At 41.2% G+C, this 13,969-nt stretch overlaps 2 protein-coding genes and 1 long non-coding RNA gene across 3 annotated transcripts in view; 1 reads left to right on the plus strand and 2 right to left on the minus strand.

Moving 5' to 3' along the window:
* LOC145435014 (uncharacterized) overlaps positions 1 to 13,969 on the minus strand; it is a 281,315-nt gene that overhangs the window by 53,666 nt on the left and 213,680 nt on the right. The gene's annotated exons all lie outside the window — the stretch shown is intronic.
* LOC145435036 (uncharacterized) overlaps positions 1 to 13,969 on the minus strand; it is a 131,157-nt gene that overhangs the window by 30,747 nt on the left and 86,441 nt on the right. The gene's annotated exons all lie outside the window — the stretch shown is intronic.
* On the plus strand, positions 7,518 to 13,575 carry LOC145435072 (uncharacterized). The gene is made up of 6 exons (XR_013913687.1): positions 7,518 to 7,699; positions 8,156 to 8,233; positions 8,698 to 8,786; positions 9,523 to 9,632; positions 11,962 to 12,080; positions 12,232 to 13,575. It is a non-coding gene; the product is annotated as an uncharacterized LOC145435072 (long non-coding RNA).

Consider the following 13,969-nt stretch of genomic DNA (forward strand, 5'->3'; position numbering starts at 1 on the left):
CTATGGTCAGCGTTGACCCCACATAAAGGTCCGCAGCACATACCGTTCAATACAGACCTAGCCACCCCTATCTCTGAAGTAAGTAACAAATAGTGAATGCATTATGGCCTTAATCCGCCATCACTATAAGGTTGGCGATCCATATTTTCAGGTGCGGTCGGATTGCTCTTGCCAGCCATGTAATCCTAAACGGCGTTATACACTATCAATCGGAATAATACATTCGCTGATTATCGCTATAATACCTTGCCGTTATGAGTTAATGATTGAGGATGCAGAGGTGGTCACTAACGAAATACTCCTAATTTTTGAATTACTTGAAGTAGATCTTTCCGACTCACGCTACTTTTTTAGCAGTTATGATTTTATATCACTTCTACTTCTACTGACAGTTTTCAGTTTTGTAGGCAAAAATATGCGCAGAATACCAACTTACTTGCTTGTGAACCTTCATTCCTACTTCTACTTGAGTAGAAATTCCGGCGTTACTTCTACTTCTACTTCTACTTGGGTAGCGACGGTGACCACTTCTACCTCCTCTGAGCATGGATCAGACTTTTTTTGAAAGTATAGCGGGCAGACTAAGTACTTTTCTCCCCATTGTAAGCGAATCGATTCCGACTGCTCATGGCTCTTTCGCATTGTTTATGTCACATGGAGTCAATGAGGCATGACCACACGCCTTCAGATCTGATGGGGTCAGTCTGACCCCACCTCGCCATTCATGCTATAGGGCCATGCCTTAGGGAGGAATCTTGAACTGGGCGGACAGTTGGGTCCAAAAGAGGTAGACTTCTCGTTATAACGTCCCGCAGGCGGTTATTATACAGCTGATTACCGAAATTGGTAAGACAAAGCATATAAACTGATGGGGTCATTTTGACCCCACCTGAGCAATCACGTAATAGTAAAACCCTTAGTCGTCTAGGGTTAAGTGAGAATTGCGTGGTTCCCCATATTCTTTGGGCGGATAAATTCGAGTAATACGTCGGCCAGGCGATAGAGAGAAATGAATTCAATCTATTCAATGAAATACACAATTAACTAGCCTTTTAATCGAAACAATGCAAGTCCTCATCAAATATATCATGCAAAACAAGCACTTATTATCACAATCAACTCTAAACCACACGTGAAGTTCACTGGATCGGTAAAATCAACATCGGTGCCACTATCATAGTACGTTCAGTACACACGACCGCAGTTAGAGTGACTTGAGCGACCCCGGACGCTGGATGATTTCACATCTCTGCATGACCAATAGAACCAGCTCAAGTCATTATTTTGCGAATTAGCCGAGCCAAGCTAAAATATACGATAGACACGCGCCATTTTCCAGGATGTCACAACCCAAGACTTAGAAGGCCAGCTACCACCACTTTGCTTTCTTACCCCTGAATGGAGCTATCTAAGTAGCAGAGATGAGCGGATTTGAAATCTCTATGTCCCAATCCAATCCAAATCCGACAAGATTTCACAAATCCTGTTTTCCCAAAACCTAATCCTAATCCATGCTCATCTCTGCTGAGCAGTCTAGCACTCAATATTAGCTGTAGCTATTTAGGTTTTTCAGTGGTATTTTCGGACCGAGGCCAATCGATAATTGTCCCAATTTCGGCTTATCGCCATATTCTAATTACCGCGCCGCTTTTTTCCGCATAGAATATTCGACCGATTGCCGTCGGCTCATCGAACGCTGTTAATGGCGATCTTGCGATTCAAACTTCGGTATTTAAATTCATTTCCAAATTAAGTCTTAGTCGACATTATGAACCTGAGTTCAATGTGTTAATGCTAGCAATAAGTGGACCGCTGTCAACCGCTATTCAGTCTTTTTTTGGCGTCATTTCAGTCTGACATAGGATTACAGGTTTAGCCAGTTCGTAGGCCAAAACTATAGCCATGCCCATGGATATACAGCCATACCTAAAATCAAAGCTGTTTTAGCACCCTTCTCAATCGATTAGATCAACCGGACATATCAGTGAAAGTACCATAGCAGTATTACCCTGGATTATTGTTGAAAATATACTAATTATTATTTCTCAATAACTCTTATATTTCAGAATTTCAGGTTCTTATAATAATGAGTGACTACCTAATATCGTTAAGTCCTCTCCCTGGATACTACTCAGCCTATATTCACTATGTTGGGATCTAATTTAATATCCAAGGGTCTTTCTGGTAAGTACTTTTTACCCAATTGAATTCAGATTCGGTAGGCCTCTTAACAGCCATGGCATTGGCGATAATAGATCACCTGACATAAGACAAAATCATTTTAGAACTGGACATTTAAGCATGTGTGTGACCAGACCTCTCTCTTCTATAACATGAGAAAAATCCAGGGAAGATCGGATAATTCTAGCCTAGATTTCGTTTGGATATAAATTCAATGATTTGTCCTCCCTACATTCAATATCAATATAAATTGCCATAATTAACTGAGCCCAAAAACTGATCCAGTGCTAAGTTGTCAAGAATTCCAGCCTGTGGTCCGCAATCTTAACTCACTTTGAAATTATACAAATATGTTAGCCTCATCAAGGTAATCCACATAGTGCAAATTAGGTGTCTACAACTCTCGATATTTTACAAAAATTTGACAAATGTGGTCTCAAATTCAAGAAATGAGGATGATTTGGTCTCGTTTTCAGTAATTTCGGTTTCACTGACGAATTAAGGTCCTAAAATTGAGACCGATTCAGCTTCTTAAGACCATATATAATTGTCTCAATTACTTGGTCTCAAAAACAAGACCAACGAAGCGCATCAAGACCAATAAAATGCATCTTATAAGACATATTGTGCTTATTGCGACAGTCTTTGCTCTGTCAGTATCTTTGGTCTCATCTTACTGGCAAATGTTGTTAATCAAAAAGGCAGCATAGTTGGCGTCTTGAAAATGATTCTGGAAAATTGATAGAGCCATTCAAGATCGCATGACATATACCCAGCTTGTTGAGACAAATATTAATGTATCGGTTTTTCAATCTTATTTTCGCAAGAAAGTTTGCTAATCCATGCACATCATGGTCTCTAAACTGGAAATCTGCCCAACGTAAGCATCAACAACTGATCACACTTTATGCATTAGCCAGCATCCTTTGAAACCTTCATTGAAAGAACGCACCCTGCACAGAAAATTCTTCAAAACTCCGAAATACAGAAATAATCGACTTTTTGTGGGACATACATATTCTCTAAAAGGTCTGTCCCATCATCCCCTGCAGTGTAGGTATCAAAATTCTCGAATAGAGCTTGTACCATTGTCCGGCAAGGCAGAGTAAACCATGAATATAGGCATATTGGGTTCAAGTTACAAGATGCATTCCTGAATTAACGCAAAATGACTGTAACTAAGTTAGCATCTTCAGAAAAGAAACAAGTCCAATTATCACAATCCAGAGATCAAGTTTTCTGTGACTTTAATTGAGTATTGTTCGCCAACACGCTGCAAACCATTTTTAGTTTGGCTCTACTTTGTGGAATTTGCGTATCTAGGGCTACGTTATATTTCAGCTAGGGTATGTGTTATCTATGACACAATGGTTTGTGAGTAAGAACCTCAACTATCCCTGTCCAGTAGGCTATGTGGTAAGGTCACCGGAGCACCGGCATATACAGGTCTGGTTTTAATAATCCGCTAGTCATTACTAATGCAATTTCTTTACCGCAATTGCTAGATTTTATCACAATTTTCTTGGATTTTAGAGCAACAACCTCGACCTAAACAGTCGGTGGGATACATTTCCCGAACCACTCTCCACCAGCGCTGGGACCTATTCAATACCCCAAGTCACGGGACATTCTTACTGGGCCAGGTAAAGTCAAGCCGCAGTCAAACCTCCAGTGAGTCGAATCGAATTTTCAAAGTAGCGACATGACTTTTTAAGTCGTTGCATTATCCAGCTTTTAGCCACAAATGGAGCCCCTATCTATCCGAATTGAATAACAATTAAGAGTGGAAGAGTTAATTATGCCGAAAACGTGCTGATATCAATCGCGCACGCAAGTACTCAGTGCTGGTATTCAATTCACTATCCTGAGTCACGAATAATCTTGAGTCATTGCCGATTTTGATTAGTTCAATCAAGTCAATCGATTTCCGAAGGCGATCCAAGTCAAGTCGCTTGATTTTTTGGAGGTGACTGAGTTAAGTTCAGCTAAGTCAAGTCACAAGCCAACTCATAATACAAGTCAAATTGAATTTTCAAAGTACAAGTGAGATTCAAATTTCAAAGTCATAACATTTTGCCAGCCGTGTGACGGACAGATCAATCAACCACTTACCTTGAACTGAATAAATAATACAAAGTTAAATCCAATATTCTTAAATGTAGGTATGGTCTGTCGTTATCAGCCAAATCAGATAATCGAATACAGCCAATTCATATAGTACAGTGCACTATCCATTCACATGTGTGAGAATATAAACGCATGAATATATTTATTGACTCAATCATACAAGAGGCCTGATAATGGCGAACACTTCGCAATGTAAATAAACACCATTTACTTATTGATGACTCGAAATTATCTTATCAAATTCTGCCTGAGTCACGAGTCAATCCGCATTTCTCGAAGCGCCGAGTCAAGTCAAGTCACACTGGCTCCACCACGCATGTAGCTGCCAGTCCAGAATTATCCACCACAATTTAATTACGAATGTATAAGCAACCCTACTCGATCTAGACCACCCAAGGGGGTTAGTCAAGATATATTGCATGTAGGCTACATCACCCTACTACTAGTTCAACACAATGCTACCCGCAAGGTCATTGAATGATTGATTAATCTCGACAGATCACATCGGCGCATTGTGAAGAATTTGGACGCATACCAGGTTCAGGGCACGTCCCATTACGCCAAAAGGACAAACCTGGCCACACGGAAAGGGACAAAAGTATCAATTTTTCCAACTACGATTTAATCGCAAGGTAAGTGACCCACCCTTACATGATACATGATTGTTCAGTATTCCGCATAAATGTTCCATTCCGTATAACACGGTTAACATCCCTGATTTTCTTTGTCTTCCTCTGGCGGGACCACCAAGAAAGTCGGTTTCCTTCTTTCCTCTCCTAACCATACAAATTCAGGGTCATAAGTCCAGTTTATTTGTTCGTTAGTTTTCCAAATCTCCATAATTTTTGATCGCGTTCCGTACGAACTTTTAGGCACGACGAACCCAGTATGGTACGATATGTATCCACGCAGGAGTTCGTATATCATCACTCGTTCCTGCCCCTTCATACCTTCAATTTCCAACAGAATATACCTGATGTCATCCATCAAGTCTTTTTCATCATCTTTAGCAATTGCCAGACGACTTAAACGTTCTCTGTTTTTCAGCGCTCTTTTTATTATCGTAGTCGTATTTTTGAAAATCTGTTCGCGACCGTTGTCTTTTTCCATTTGTAAGGCATCCAATTCATTATATATTCTAGTTAACTCATGCGCATATTCTCCAACCATTTGGTTAGTGCTCTCTATGTAATCCATTTTGGTTTTACAATTGTACAATTACACAATCTTAATACAAGAAAAATAGCAGTCAGCCCACAAACAAAGTTCCGCTGTGCTATACAGGAAAAATGACTTTCTCTAATTGGTGCAATCTGGCATTTTCCATTTGCAAGGCATCCAGTTCATTATATACACTCACGCTTATAGTCTCCCACAATTTGGTAAGGCAGAGTAAACTATTTCAAGTAGGAGAGTGGGAATTGGGGAGAAAAGACCTGGCCTCACTTCTAGCCACTACAGTCCCACTGATGAAGTGATGCCTCAAAATCGGGACCAATTCAATCCCTCAAGTTCACATTGATTGACAATACTATTAGGTCTCAAAACTAGGGACCTACAAACACCTTTCCAAAAAAAAACACACTGTGCCGTTGGGTCAATAATTCAGTGGCTCAGCTTCTCCGGCCTGGCTTTCCAGAAGGATTCGGCCAATTACACACATCATAGGCGGCGACCTAAAACTAAGTGCGTTGAGTAGTTGTTATTAAAAGATGGTGGACTGCTCTGCTTAGTACAAACTTGGATGCAACATAGTGCAACCTATAATAACCGCTGGTACATACATATCAGAGGTTCACAAAGCGTGCAATGAGTACTGTTAGCCTCTTATAGAATCAAGGCACCTTACTTGCAGACTATATCACTTTATCACTGTCTAGACAAGGTAATTCAACTCATTTGTGATACAATAAGCGCACGATCATTCAATGATGGATTGTTCCTCACAGGTTACACAATTCAGGACGCATGCAAGGTGCCATGATCCACCCAATCATCGACCCACATCTCCGAAATCAAGTCAAGACAAGCAAAAAAAGGTACCTTAAATTAAACCAAATCAAAACCCTGACCCAAGTCATATTATCCGGCCATTTATCACACAGTACTCAATCCGTACACAAGATTAATTCATTCAGGTCATTATCCATGACTCAGTGCAACTAATCTGGATCAACACTGATTACATTAGGATTTCCTGACCCAAAAATGAACCACGTTATTTTAACTTTCAAATTCCAAACCTCGGGTGAGTTCTGGTCTTATTTTTAAATATCAAGCATTCCTGTTTCAAGCGAGCCAAACTTTGATTCTGATCGCAGATATCATCTCAATTCATATGGCGTTCCTATTTGTATACAGCCACATTCACCATCACATATACAATCGTGTGGGCCAATGTACAAAATGTTTTGAGGTACCATCACATCAATATCAACACTTGCTCCTTCTATAGGTGCAGGGCGTAAGGTCAATTCTCTTATCTTGAGAGTCCGTCCTTGATCTACAATTGAATGACCTATTAAACCGAGATCGTGTTGACATGCCCAATCCTCGACCCTTTCATGCGTGTTACAGCTATGGAGTGTTTTGTAGCAATTCTTCGAAATTTTTATATCCGTCGCCTTTATAACCACGCCTCGAATTAGTTCGTAAATCATTATGCGCCTCCCTGCATCATATGGATCACTACTTCTTAGTTCCAAAATATCGTCCAATATATTGCACATTATATTCAATGTTCTCTGGGATATTTCATCGTACAATGACACTCTCGTCAAAAGGCCATCGTCCCGTCTCTTACACCAATCATTTCTGTCTGAAATTATATCCCACACAGCTCTTTTAAAATTCATCCTTTCTTCGCGTGTTTCATAGGTTCCTAAATCCCAACTGTCCAAGGAGTAATAAATACTCCGTAGATTGTCCCAGTTCGTGGATTCATGTCTAGGAATTAAATCCACTGTTCCGAGTTCCCTCATTCTAGCAACAAAATTATTCAATTACACAATCTATACAAGGATTCTAGCCAGGTGATATAGAGTTACATTACTATACGGGTAAAAATTACCCTCTCCAATTACGCAATATCACTTTTCCACACCCAATGTCGGCATGAATTCAATCCATTTGTATATTAATTTCACAGATCTAATCATAGGAAAAGAGTTTTGACGCAGGAAAGGATTCGGTCAAAGATCACGGTATAAGCCTGGCTCGTCGTAAAGTTCTCCGCAACTAATGTTATATTCAAACGCATCGATGTTGAACGCAGAATAGCGGTCCCGCAGAGATGGGCGACTACAATACCCTACAAGTTTACCATCCACTTCTGAGCTGGGCGCTGATCTACAAACAAAAACTCAAGTCTGCGAACAACCTACGATGTTAGGTGAGTGAGTTTGCTGTCAACTTTCACGCTTGAGATGGCGGTAATAGGTACTTCCAGTTGTTTGGAGTACTCAAGTCACTCCCATCTACTTCCACTGCGTGATCAACAATTTGAACTCTCAGCATGCCCGGGTAGAATTTTGTGATGTCTGGGGACCCCTATGGTTGCCCACACAGGGTCAACTTCCGTTTTTTGCAACCGCCGACCAGTAGCTTGAAAACCACCCCCTCAGTAGTGGCCCTGGTATGACTCGAACGCGCAACACATGCAACACATTGGCGCTGTAGTTCCGGGAGTAATCCTGCCCGCAATCAAGCAAAAGCTTGCAGCCAGTGCTGCAACCGCGTATACCCAGATACCATTGCTGCCATTCTGACCACCTTTGGACTACATCTGCAGTGACCATAGGGCAATAATTCAGCGTAACGACTCGATCTCAGCCCCCTTCTTTCACAGGACCCGCACTGAACGTCATAGTACCCCCACAAGGACCAGCTATCAATCAGACCGACGGGCAGGAACATTGAGCATAAGGTGAACTCGAGGAATAATGTACCGTGCATGACTCAAAATTCTGACAGTCAAGACTGACATTTTGTTGTAATTTCGAGTAATAGCGAAGTTGTCAAACTATTAGGATTCAATCCATTGTTACCTAAACTGAAAATGCGACCATAAACTGTCAAGAGTGGATTAAATTAGTATTAGCAAGACTTCAATACAAAACTGAGCAGTCAAATCCGAACTTGATCTCTGACTCGGACCCGGTTACAACCCTGGACCGAGGGGCATTTATTTCTGCGGAAGTGAAAACGCCAAATTGAAACTGTCATGTGCAATTTGCATGGATTTGACCCAACTGATTTAATATCAATGAGTATCCTGTGCTCCTCACAACACATGCGCTGGGCTAGCCAGTAGAATATGCCAACCCACATCGTCGCAATTTGCCAATCTTATTGTACATGAACAAATGCTGTTACTTGCTATTTTATCAGCTGACCGGCCCGCGAGCGATTGGAAAGCCTGAATCCGGTTCGGGACGCGATTTGAATCCGACACCACTGCCTCAAACCTCCAACTCATGGTGTGTATTGTTTTGACCGTATCATTGGGTACCCAGATCTCGCGAAACCCCCATCAGTGCGCGTCACGGCGCGTGCTGTCCTATCTACAGATTCAACTTGAACGTACGTACCTACTTGGAAAGTATATTAGCCATAATCATGAAGTAATTTGGATAGTGTTTAATGTCCTTGAGTACACTAATTTAATAAGTCCTCACAAAAACAAAGTTCAGTCCCTACGCTTCAAACATTTTTCTCACTTAAAGCAATAGCCATAAGTCACCTTGGCAGGTTCATTCAATCTAATAATTAACAAGAAGTGGTGAAGCCATGTACTAGGTCCTAGTTGGCCGTTGCTTGCTCTGGGGTTGCACAAAGTTGTGCTGGGGTCCCATAACAATCAATCTGAGCAAGCAAATACCACATACATGACGCAGAAATGGCGGGGAAACTAAAGATATTCAAGCATTCGCGGCTTCAATTATTAGTCACTTGTGAAATTATTTTCACTTGAAAAATAATTGTACTATTTATTCAGTCAACTGCCATAGGTATCGTTAATCCACGTTCTAATCGCTCTATCACCAAGGACCATGATACAGGGTCGCATAGATTCCAGGATCCACTCCATATATCTTGCTAGTCTAGTTCCGAAACCCGTTATCATTCCATACCAAACTAGTTCTTACAGATACTAATTTAAAAGTAATCTTTAATTGCCCGTTCTCAAAGCAAATTTTCTCTCAATTTTTGCAGGAACAAAATCACAGTAAAGATTCTCGGTCACCCCTTCTGATGTTACGACAAGGATCCCAAGACCGGGTCTCAGGCTCAAGTACTAAAGGAATAGTTCTAAAGCGGCCAGGGTATGTTATGGTACGAATGCGCCGCTCAGATGCAAGGATGTACTGCTCGTCAACAATGTTTGCATATGCTGTACGTGACTGTCTTGATATCAACAGATTAGGGACCCCTACATTTGGGTTCTACTTGTCATGTTGTGTTCGCATTCGGGTAGATGTGAAACTGGGTGACAATATTTTGGAATAATCACGACCCCAACCTTTTATCGCTAAGAATTGCACAATTCGATAACCACTCAGACTCAAGGCTTCAGGTACACGAATATCTCGTAAGATATTATCAAAACACAATCCATTTTTCCTACCAATGCTGGGGTCAAACCCCTACATTGAATTATGGGTCACTTTACATCATAACCGGAGGTCTAGTTTACCATTCCAGTTCATTTATGTCCGCCAACAGCTACAGTCACCAATTACTCTCAAGTCAGTGGCATTTTCTGTTCGGTCCCGGGTTGAGTCATCAAAAAAATCGTGACAGGCATCACAGTTACACGTTCCCAACTCCTGATTCAAGTTTTTGTCAATCGACGGTTAATTTTCTTTTCAACTACAACTCGACGCTATTCAAAATCATGAACTAGATTTAGAACCACTTGAAAATCAGGACCGCAATGAATAACCCAACTGAACCGAACAGTGAATCACAGTTGCCACTGGGATATTTCGGAAATAAACCAGATGTGGATGCCAAATAAACCCAGAAAAACTCACTGGATTCATTAATATTCAGCCATACAGCTCAATTCGATACTTATATGTGCGATTATTATTCCACAGTAACTGCAGTGAGAGCAATATGTGCGGACACAACGACGTGATCAATAGAAATTCGATTTGTACCAAACGGCAAATGGCCTGAAGTTCAAATTTAACATTGTGCCATGCCTGTATTTGGAAAGTAGTTCCTAGGCACTGAATATAGGTTTTTCAGACCTGCATCTCATACAAACATGCCAAATTTCAACCAGGAGCCTACTCAGTTCCCCATTTCGTCGAATTTCTCCCTACGATATAGGGCTACTACCCTCTTCCACTAGGAGAATGGTCAATTGGTCATTTATTTCAGGTCCAATAACACCTACCGTATTTATCTATTAATACATAGGATTGTAACTAATTGATGTCGTATTATGCTTCAGGCCTCCGCTCGAATTTAAACAGAGATGGTCAGTAACGAAGTACTTCTACTTTTCGAAGTACTCAAGTAGTTATCCTCTACTTATGGTACTTACTCAAGTGGATCCGAATTTTTCTACTTTTACTTCGTAATATTTTGTGATCTACTTACTTACCTTTCGCTATTAGTTTGTCAAGTAGAAGTAGTTCAATCTTCCAATCAGGAAGATAGCCTGAGGAACCCCGGGGCTGCCCCCACGGGGCATCCTCATGCAATTTTCACAAAATTTTAGTAAAGCCCAGAATCCTCGCCGCAGTATATATGGCTCATCACAACGCTCGAAACCGATGTTTCGCAATCTAACATTTACTTCAGTCATCATATCGTAATCTGGCGTGTCCAAATCTAGAAAAGTAGATTCTGACTTTGTTTAGTCTTACAGCTGTTTTAGCATACCACCTTTGAAATTCTCTGGACTAAAACATGAAATACATGTTCGATTTTTAGAACTAGTATTTATATTTCAGCACTTTCAATTTCCAGTATCATATACTTTGAGTTATAATTAATATCAGTTCTTTTGTCTGGATAATATACATCTTGAAGTATAAAAGCAAGTGTGGCAATACCTTTAATTTTTGGAGATAAAGCTACACAATATGGCATTTTTACGGTCCACCATAATTTCTATGAAGTTTACTAATCGCGCAAAGTGTTTACACCTTATCCTATACAACTTCTCCGTTTTGCTCTTGACTAAACTATACGGGCCCTATAATATGGGGAATGGCGCCACACCATGCTGTTCTCTAAATCGTGCTGTTCGAGAAAACAGAGGACTAGCATCGCATTTCCATATCAATACTATCATTTTCATCCTATGATGTGGACGAATGCTTATGCTATTGAAAATTGGATACCCGCAGATATGCATCAATATGAATCTATCTCGTCACCTATCGCATAGTTCAATCGGCAGCTTTTTACAATCCATGTGAACGAATTATGATCGTTTTCACAACTACTTACTTACTTGAGTACTTTTAAAGTCAGTCAATTCTACTTCCACTTCAAGTAGTTTTAGGTTGCTTAAAGAAGAAGTACTTCCACTCGTATTTTAGTAGCTTTCTTCGTCGCTACCTCTACTTGAGTAGATTTCTTGACTACCTTGACCCCCTCTGAATTTAAATAAACCATATTTGTTCAATGCAGGCCACTCAAAGCGTCGGCATCGACGACCACCACGCCGCTCAGGAACCAACCCGCCGTAGTCCTTACTGGACCAACTTCAACAATTATGATAGACTGCTAACAGCCTGCACGCACATGAGGTAGGTCGATTTAACCGACGTACCAACTCAATGATTACTAAACGGCCCCAAATCGACCCTGTGAATTTAGTTCTAAGGCACATACCTCGTTCCACAGTTTTAAGCTAAACCCAGCCACACCATCCCAGTAACTCTACTTTAATTTTGCCAGGCATGCTACCGATTTGACCGGAAGAAGAGAAATCACAAGGAGCAGAGGGCAGAACCCGAACAATTCCAGATTCTCTCTGAAGCTCGTTTCTGGATTTACATGAATTATCTGTGTTCAGCGAGGATGAGCAAAACTGCTGTCGCATCCCGCTGGGCTCGACTCTGCAAGGACTGGTTTATTCGGCGTCCAGACATTCTGATATCGAAAGCTTTAGTTGACATGGTCCAAACTGATATTTTAGCCATCACGATTTATGCGCTGCGGCCCGACCAATTCAATCGTTCGGCTAGCTTAGCAAGTTCACATCTCGCGGGATCCATTTTTTGACAACAATATTCAATTCTAGGAGTTACGTTGCGAGACAACACTTGGCCCAAATTGCAAGTCGTGCTATATTTTACGCTCAAATCAGTACATCATCCTATATCGTCGCAATCTCAATAATACCCCTTCGGAAGACACCGTATTCACCTTTTCCATAACACAGAATTATTGTGGCAGTTGACGCAGTTTGCTCTGAGAATGGATTTCAACTTCTGGTAAAAAAAATTCAGATGAAACTAGAATCAGACCCTATTCAAATTGGACATCAGAAATACCTGTTCTTAGTTTGCTTCTCGTGAGTTTCATTGTTCAACTGCATCGTATTTCAGAAAATCTATTCGAAATTTTCAGGCAGTGGTATTGGCGTCCGTGTTAAACAGAGCACTGAGCAGTCCCAATTTTCCAGGAAAGCAAGATGAGACACTCATTCCCAATTACAAGATTATGCGTCGGCGTTATTTGTGGTTCCGAGGAAAGTTGTTATTTCATAACTCAGTTCATTCACTCACATAAGTAGTTATTAGGATCGGAGGATGTAGGTTATTATACCGCAGTAAGGCCGCATTTTCGCGACAACTATTTATTATGTCGCGGGCCAGTTCGAAAGGGATGAACTATTCGACGTCTAGACACCTTGCTACCGAAAGCTTAGACCAAGCCCAGGTTTCATGGACGACGGCCCTTCTGTGAGCACAAACGGCGCAGGGAACTTTATCTCACAATGGCAAATGGAGTTCGGCTCAATTCGATACCTCAGATGTTCTTTATTTTTTACAAAGCGGTAACCTTATTAAAGAAAGCAACCGAGCGGCCTGTTGTGCAAGCGTGTAGAAAATTTCTATTTCTGATACAAAGATCCACCAAAAGGCGACCGACTAGTAGTTTTGGTATACTGCGCCGGGACTGATATTTTAGTTCCCACATCTCAACAGAGGCGGCCAGACTAGTCAATTCCTGGCCGGTCTTGTAAACTCGCAATCTGTGCAATTATTACTAACCTTACAAACTACCTCACCGTCACTCATAACCTCCTTACTAGCCACGAATTGGCCGGTCTATACGCCCTCGTGGGTTTTTAGGGCTCCTTTTGAACCAATGACGTTACGCTGCTAGATTTCGCCCTACCTATTTCTAATTATGTTCCTACAAAATTTTTCCAGGCCGTAGTCTAGACCCGATCGATGTGTGCCATGACTCGTGCAATGAGGGCTATGCAATGCCTCTCAGGAGATCTATGGCACATGAAGCAACTCCACATAAGGTTTAGTTGCCATCGGTACGAGTGCTGGATCTTGGGCCCAAGATTACCAAAGAGCAATCATCTAAAAATGGACCTATCCCACCCTAACTACACTCTACCTAATCACTACTGGAACAGAGCCCATCTTGGACTTGCGACAATAGGGACACCGTC

This window comes from Botryllus schlosseri, chromosome 3 (assembly GCF_051294905.1).
Source record: "Botryllus schlosseri isolate E-star chromosome 3, Bs_hap1, whole genome shotgun sequence".
NCBI classification, from domain to species: Eukaryota; Metazoa; Chordata; class Ascidiacea; order Stolidobranchia; family Styelidae; genus Botryllus; species Botryllus schlosseri.